This window comes from Coregonus lavaretus (assembly GCF_964263955.1).
Source record: "Coregonus lavaretus genome assembly, chromosome: 39".
Lineage (NCBI taxonomy): Eukaryota > Metazoa > Chordata > Actinopteri > Salmoniformes > Salmonidae > Coregonus > Coregonus lavaretus.
The window spans coordinates 1,486,731-1,495,779 of NC_140026.1; positions in this window are offsets into that span (position 1 = coordinate 1,486,731).

Sequence of the window (9,049 nt, forward strand, 5' to 3'; positions counted from 1 at the left end):
CTAGGGGTGTTGATGATGCGTCACTGGTCATGCTGAACAATATCTAAGAACACGTAGAACAGGCAAATAGCCTAGAATTAGAATTGTATTCGTTGACTTCAGTGACGCGTTTAACACCATCCAACCTCACCTACTGGTGGACAGGCTGGTGAATTTTTGGTGTCTACTCTCTACTGATCAAGTGGATTAATAGTTTCCTTGTGAACCGTACTCAACAAGTGAAGTTGAACTCCTCCATCTCTACATCTAGAACCGTCAATACGGGAGACCCTCAAGGTTGCGTACTTTCACCGATACTGGACACAAACGATTGTCAAGCCTCTGACTCAGCCCACATATTCTTTAAGATACCCAGATGACACCGTTGTGGGTTTCTTCCACCCCAGACCAAGCCTCTCTTCAAGGTTTTGACAGAAACTGCAAAATTCGTCCAGTGGTGCGCAGATAACTTTCTTGAAATGGAGATGAAAATTGGTTTCAGAAGGAATAAAACTCCACTATGAAGACCAATGGGGAATCAGTCGATAGTACTCCACTATGAAGACCAATGGGGAATCAGTAGATAGTACTCCACTATGAAGACCAATGGGGAATCAGTCGATAGTACTCCACTATGAAGACCAATGGGGAATCAGTAGATAGTACTCCACTATGAAGACCAATGGGGAATCAGTAGATAGTACTCCACTATGAAGACCAATGGGGAATCAGTCGATAGTACTCCACTATGAAGACCAATGGGGAATCAGTAGATAGTACTCCACTATGAAGACCAATGGGGAATCAGTCGATAGTACTCCACTATGAAGACCAATGGGGAATCAGTCGATAGTACTCCACTATGAAGACCAATGGGGAATCAGTCGATAGTCACCACATATAAAGAAATACCTAGGAATCGAAATAGACAAACTGAAATTCAATGACTGTGCCTTTGCAAAGATAAAGAAATTGCAACAGGATGTTGTTTTTTACGCAACTGAACCATTTTACTGTTGACCGCCAAACCGTTCATTCGGAAAGTATTCAGACCCCTTGACTTTTTTCCACATTTTGTTACGTTACAGCCTTATTCTAAAAGTGGATTAAATTGTTTTTTTTTTCCCCCTCTTCAATCTACACACAATACCTCATAATGACAAAGCAAAAACAGCTTTTTCGAAATAATAACTCGTTACAATTGGAATTCATAGTAGTCAGAAACTACAGGGAGGGGGGGGGGACATGCTGTGGGATTATGTAAGAGACGGTTTGAAGAGGTAGGGTTTCAGATGGTTCCGGAAGATGGGCAGGGACTCTGCTGTCATAGCTTCAGGGGGAAGCTGGTTCCACCATTAGGGTGCCGGGACAGAGAAGAGCTTGGACTGGGCTGAGTGGGAGGGCCAAGAGACCAGATTTGGCAGAACAGAGTGCTCGGGTTGGGGTGTAGGGATGGAGCATAGCCTGAAGGTAGGAAGGGGAAGTTCCTCTTGCTGTTCCGTAGGTAAGCACCATGGTCTTGCAGTGGATGTGAGCTTTGACTGGAAGCCAGTGTGCGTGTGCGGAGGAGCGGGGTGACGTGAGAGAACTTGGGAAGGTTGAACACCAGGCGGGATGCAGCGTTCTGGATAAGTTGCAGGGGTTTGATGGGACAAGGGGAGAGCAGCATAGGCTGAGATGAACTTAGATCAGTCGTTCCAAACGCTGGCGGAGACCAGGAATTTCCACATGGGGTTGTGCACAGGGTACACTACACTAGAAGGGTTGCGGTCAAGGGGTGGGGAACGTCTGTAGAGCCTACAGGGAGAGGAGCGGACTGGGAAAGAGAACACACACAGCTGCCAAAGCTACAGAGGAGCAAAATGAGATCATCTGTAGATAAATAAATAAAGATAGTGGAGTCTTCCCCCTCTCTCCTTCCTCCAGTCACTTGGCAGAACCGACTTTGTTTTGACAACGGGACCGCCGCTGACACTGATTACCAAAACCACAACAGTCACAAATTGCCCTGCCCCTTGATCCTGGTTGGTGTGTCAACAATCTGCAAGTTATGAGCAGTCAGCAGTTTAATTCACACTCCAAGTAGGCTACTGAACTGAACTCTACTGAACTCTACTCTACTGAACTCTACTGAACTATACTGAACTATACTGAACTGAACTATACTGTACTGAACTCTACTGAACTATACTGAACTATACTGAACTGAACTATACTGTACTGAACTCTACTGAACTATACTGAACTCTACTGTACTGAACTGTACTGAACTGTAAATTGTTAAAAGTAGCCCTTCTGCATAGAGTTGTAAGGTTAGTTAAAAGAGAGATACCCCCGGGCGGTGCCCTCTAGCCGGGCTACGATGCACTCTCTGGGGTTGCAGTTATCCAGGACACCCCTGCCCTGAACCCAGCTCTGGATGACCTAGGGATAATCTCTTACCAAGAGGCAGTTTCTCTCTCTCGTTCTCTCTCTCTCTCTCGTTCTCTCTCTCTCTCGTTCTCTCTCTCTCTCGTTCTCTCTCTCTCTCGTTCTGTCTCTCTCTCACCTGACATTCAAAGCTCCCCCTCTCTCTCTCTCTCACCTGACATTCAAAGCTCCCCCTCTCTCTCTCTCACCTGACATTCAAAGCTCAGTGAATAGTTCTCTGCTTTCCACATTCAAACATTACCATGGAAACCCAAGATGAACTGAACCCGGACTGACAAAGATGGTGGATAATGAAGATGTCTTACTCAGGTCGTTACCATTGAAAGAAATGGTCACAGTTCCGGTCTGCATATTCATCAGCTCCAGCACCACCCCAACATCAACATATGTGAAAATGGCGCGTTTCTATGTTTTATAGTCAAAGAGATGGAGGAAGATTAATTTTTCCAATGGCACTCACAGCATCACACGGTCTAATCACTAAGCATAGACCGTCTCACAGCATCACACGGTCTAATCACTAAGCATAGACCGTCTCACAGCATCACACGGTCTAATCACTAAGCATAGACCGTCTCACAGCAGCACACGGTCTAATCACTAAGCATAGACCGTCTCACAGCATCACACGGTCTAATCACTATGCATAGACCGTCTCACAGCATCACACGGTCTAATCACTAAGCATAGACCGTCTCACAGCATCACACGGTCTAATCACTAAGCATAGACCGTCTCACAGCATCACACGGTCTAATCACTAAGCATAGACCGTCTCACAGCATCACACGGTCTAATCACTAAGCATAGACCGTCTCACAGCATCACACGGTCTAATCACTAACTAAAGACAGTCCTCACGCAGAATGAGATGGTTTCATATCAACGGTATGAATAGGTTCTGTGCCAGTGCTATGTGGGGGGTCACTAGCAGCGCCCCCTCTGGCCAAGCCTTTTCACAGCGCGGCACCACAGGGGACCGGGTAGTAAAGTGCTTTAACTTTTATAGTTGTTTTGTCCGGAGGATAATACGCCCTTACCGGGAGCAATCCGGGGTTACCCCGGGGACCGCTGAGTGAGCTCATGGCGTGTGTGTGAGGGGACAGACAGAGGAGAGGTCAGAGGTCAAGGGTGCTGAAATGGCAACAAATTCAGAGTGAAGTGAAATACCAGACTAGACAGCAGAAATCCTCTAGTCTAAACCCTCCCTAAGAAATGCATGTAAGTCTTCCTTCCTTCTCGCTCTCTCTCTCTCTCTCCTCTGCCTTTCCCCCTTTCTCTCCTCCCCCTTCTCTCTCCTCTCCCCCTTATCTCTCCTCCCCCATCTCTCTCTCCTCTCCCCCATCTCTCTCTCCTCTCCCCCATCTCTCTCTCCTCTCCCCCATCTCTCTCTCCTCTCCCCACTCTCTCCCCTTCTCTCTCCTCTCCTCCCCCTCTCTCCTCTCCCCCTTCTCTCTCTCTCTCCTCTCCCCCTCTCTCCTCTCCCCCCTCTCTCTCTCTCTCCTCCCCCCCCCCCCCCCCCCCCCCCCCCTCTCTCTCTCCCTCCCCTTGTTCAGAGAGATGCTACTGTTATGTTGGTCAGTCAGTTTCTGATAGAAAAGTCACACTAACGCTTGGACTGTGTGTGTGTTACTGCTGTTGTGTGTTAGGGCTGTTGTGTATTAGGGCTGTTGGGTGTTAGGGCTGTTGTCTGTTAGGGCTGTTGTGTGTTAGGGCTGTTGTGTGTTAGGGCTGTTGTGTGTTAGGGCTGTTGTGTATTAGGGCGGTTGTGTGTTAGGGCTGTTGTCTGTTAGGGCTGTTGTGTGTTAGGGCTGTTGTGTGTTAGGGCTGTTGTGTGTTAGGGCTGTTGTGTGTTAGGGCGGTTGTGTGTTAGGGCTGTTGTGTGTTAGGGCTGTTGTGTGTTAGGGCTGTTGTGTGTTAGGGCTGTTGGGTGTTAGGGCTGTTGGGTGTTAGGGCTGTTGGGTGTTAGGGCTGTTGGGTGTTAGGGCTGTTGTGTGTTAGGGCTGTTGTGTGTTAGGGCTGTGACGATGGCGGTTACTAGCCAGAGAAATGACCGCGGTCACTGTAATAAACGTTCGAATAGCCATTTAAATTTATTTTTTTACTGATTTTCTCATCTCAAGTAAAAACAGGAAGTGTACCCATCAAAATGTGCTGTGATTTGTTGATTCAACTCACATTACAAAAAATACATTCCATTGCATGAGACTCATTTAAAGGGCGACTGCGCTTGCTGATTTGTTTTAGATTTGGTTAATTAAGAAATGTTAGTGGCCGTGACTGAATTCAAACGTGAGTTGGTTTCGGAGGGGGAGGAGTTCCGGCTGTAATAAAGCCCTTGTTGTGATGAGAAACTCATTCTGATTGGCTGATTGGCCCAGTCATGTGAAATCCATAGATTAGGGCCTAATTTATTTATTTAAATTGACTGACTTCCTAAAAATGAACTAACTCAGCAACATTTGAAATTGTTGCATGTTGCGTTTTATATTTTTGTTAACTATACTTTAATACACGTGTATTTGTCCCAATACTTTTGGACCCCTAAAATGGGGGGGGGGACTATGTACAAAAAGTGCTGTAATTTCTAAACCGTTTGCCCGATATGGATGGCAATACCCTTAAGTACAATTTCAAATCCGAAGTGCTAGAGTACAGAGCCAAAACAACAAATAATGTGTCACTGTCCCAATAACTTTGGAGCTCACTGTATCATGAGTTAGAAGATTATTAATATTGTGAAGTTAATATTTAAGAGAATTGAAGATAAATCACAATACGTTTAAAAAAAAATCTTAGCTAGCTAACTAGCAGATTAACTTAAATGATCAACATCAATGATCAGCTCATGGCCCGCCCTCTCTTCCACCATGTCAATCATGTGTTCAGGAGGCACTGTAACTTGCTTACAATGTGTGATGAGTGAGCGTGTTGTTGCAGAAATAAGCAGGCCTATGCTACAGAGGTAGTTGATGTTATTAATTATTAATCTTCTTTGAAGGGGTGGGTGCACCCTTTTTAAATTTTGAGCACCTGCCGTGTGTGTGTGTGTGTGTCCCAGCTGCCAGTGTTAGGGCTTCCATGCGTTACTGTGGTAACCCTCATAGCAGCAGCCGTCCCCATGGTTACGGACTATGTGCCACCCACAATGGCTGCTTGTTTACAAGCCCAACCAAACCCACTTCCCTCTGTTAGTCTCTCCCTCCTCCTTGTATCCCTCCCTCCATTGAAAGGGTCAAAGACCAAAATCATTTGGTTCACTGGTCTTTGATGCCACCATTCCCTCCCTCCCTCCTCCTCCCTCCCTCCTTCCATGGGCAGTGCTCGTAAACAAAGGTGGTGAAATTGGAAGGAGTGCCAGTGATGACATCAACCCAATCACGTGACAGGGATGTAAAAAAAATAATTGCCTGGGCCTTCCTGGTTATCTCACAATGGGGTTCCGAGGGCTCCGATTGGCTGATGGGGTCTTTAGAAGCCCTCTGACGTTCTACTAACGTTCTACTAACATTGTGCCCCATCAGCGCTACTAGCTGTGACATCATTACTGTTAGCCTATTGTCACCGAGAACCCTGTCCACAATGGTGCACTAGGCACAGCATTCTGGGATAGGGTGGGTGGGTGACATTGCTGAGCGGTGACGACACCGAGCTGAGCTGATCACACACTCATTAGTTAGCTTTTCTCAGCCGACCCAATAACGCCCTATCTCTTCCCCCCCCCCCCTCGCTCCCTCAATCCACAGACCAGCATTGTGGGGCTTGACCTATATATTGAGAGAGAGAGATGCTGAGAGAAACCATTAGAGAGAGAGAGAGAGAGATGCTGAGAGAAACCATTAGAGAGAGAGAGAGAGAGATGCTGAGAGAAACCATTAGAGAGAGAGAGATGCTGAGAGACACCATTAGAGAGAGCGAGATGCTGAGAGAAACCATTAGAGAGAGAGAGATGCTGAGAGAAACCATTAGAGAGAGAGAGAGATGCTGAGAGACACCATTAGAGAGAGCGAGATGCTGAGAGAAACGATTAGAGAGAGAGAGATGCTGAGAGAAACCATTAAAGAGAGATGCTGAGAGAAACCATTAGAGAGAGAGATGCTGAGAGAAACCATTAGAGAGAGAGAGATGCTGAGAGAAACCATTAGAGAGAGAGAGATGCTGAGAGAAACCATTAGAGAGAGAGATGCTGAGAGAGAGATGCTGAGAGAAACCATTAGAGAGAGAGAGATGCTGAGAGACACCATTAGAGAGAGAGAGATGCTGAGAGAAACCATTAGAGAGAGAGATGCTGAGAGAGAGAGATGCTGAGAGAAACCATTAGAGAGAGAGATGGATCAAAAGACACAACCTTCCCTTAGAACAGGCTTGGAACCTATAACCCTGGCAACCTCCCCTTAGAACAGGCTTGGAACCTATAACCCTGGCAACCTCCCCTTAGAACAGGCTTGGAACCTCTAACCCTGGCAACCTCCCTTTAGAACAGGCTTGGAACCTCTAACCCTGGCAACCTCCCCTTAGAACAGGCTTGGAACCCCTAACCCTGGCAACTTGACTGGTAAACGTCACGTTTTTGAAAATGGCCTTTGTGGCATCGATGTGCGTCAGTAATATTTATTCTAGTGTCAGAATGTACTACAAAGTGTAAATAGGATGAAGTCAGTCTCGTCCGAAACTGAGATTTGCCAGATGATAGATTAAATAGTATGTTACAGAATGAAGGGTACCGTAACAGTTTGAGGTTACAGAATGAAGGGTACCGTAACAGTTTGAGGTTACAGAATGAAGGGTACCGTAACAGTTTGAGGTTACAGAATGAAGGGTACCGTAACAGCTCTATATATGTTTGAGTCGTGCCCTCAGCTGGCAGCACCAGTAATCATCAATTCAGAGCTGCATACGATCCCATCATAATGCCATGTTCAATTTGGTTTGACATTCGATATCCATATGGGGCTCCTTAGGGACCCATCAGTAAATTACACAATGTACACTGAGCAAAAACATTAAACGCAAAAATATTTCGTAGATTTTACTGAGTTACAGTTCATATAAAGAAGTCATTCAATTGAAATAAAGTCATTAGGTCCTAATCTATGGATTTCACATGACTTGGAATAAAGATATGAATCTGTTGGTCACAGATACCTTTAAAAGGTAGAGGGGCGTTGTTCAGAAAACCAGTCAGTATCTGGTGTGACCATTTGCCTCATGCAGCGTGACACATCTCCTTCACATAGAGTTGATCAGGCTGTTGATTGTGGCCTGTGGAATGTCCCACTCCTCTTCAATGGCTGTGCGAAGTTGCTGGATGTTGGCGGGAACTGGAACACGCTGTCGTACATGTCAATCGGAGCATCCCAAACATGCTCAATGGGTGACATCATGTCTGGTGAGTATGCAGGCCATGGAAGAAATGGGACATTTTCAGCTTCCAGTAATTGTGTACAGGTCCTTGCGACATGGGGCTGTGCATTATCATGCTGAAACATGAGGTGATGGCAGCAGATGAATGGCAAGACAATGGGCCTCAGGATCATGTCACGGTATCTCTGTGCATTCAAATTGCCATCGATAAAATCGAATTGTGTTCGTTGTCCGTAGTTTATGCCTGCCCATACCATAACCCCACCGCCACCATGGGGCACTCTGTTCACAACGTTGACATCAGCAAACCGCTCGCCCACACGACTTCATACACGCTGTCTGCCATCTGCCCGGTACAGTTGAAACCGGGTTTCATCCGTGAAGAGCACACTTCTCCAGCGTGCCAGTGGCCATCGAAGGTGAGCATTTGCCCATTGAAGTCGGTTACGACGCCAAACTGCAGTCAGGTCAAGACCCTGGTGAGGACGACGAGCACGCAGATGAGCTTCCCTGAGACGGTTTCTGACAGTTTGTGCAGAAATTATTTGGTTTGTGCAAACCCACAGTTTCATCAGCTGTCCGGGTGGCTGGTCTCAGACGATCCCGCGGGTGAAGAAGCCGGAAGAGGAGGAATAGGAAGTGGGTACAGAGCTGTAGAGAGAGACTGCAGCGCTATAGGCTGTAGAGATCACGCTGTTTAATCAGCTTCTTGATATGCCACACCTGTCAGGTGGATGGATTATCTTGACAATGGATAAAATAATCACCCAGTGTAGCAGGTAGTTGGTATTATTAGGGTCGACGTTTGCTGAAGGGTTCACACTGAGCTCAGAGATTTTGCATAAGACTGCACACAGACACACACACACAGACACACACACAGACACAGACACACACACACAGACACACACACACAGACACACACACACACACACAGACACACACACACACACACACAGACACACACAGACACACACACACAGACACACACACACAGACACACACAGACACACACACAGACACAGACACACACACACAGACACAGACACAGACACACACACAGACACACACACACAGACACACACACACACACACAGACACACACACACACACACAGACACACACACACAGACACACACAGACACACACACACAGACACACACACACAGACACACACAGACACACACACAGACACAGACACACACACACACACACACACACCAACCCTCGGGCCGGGCCTGTGAAACTGGATGGCTGCGTTCCACCTATCCCTTGT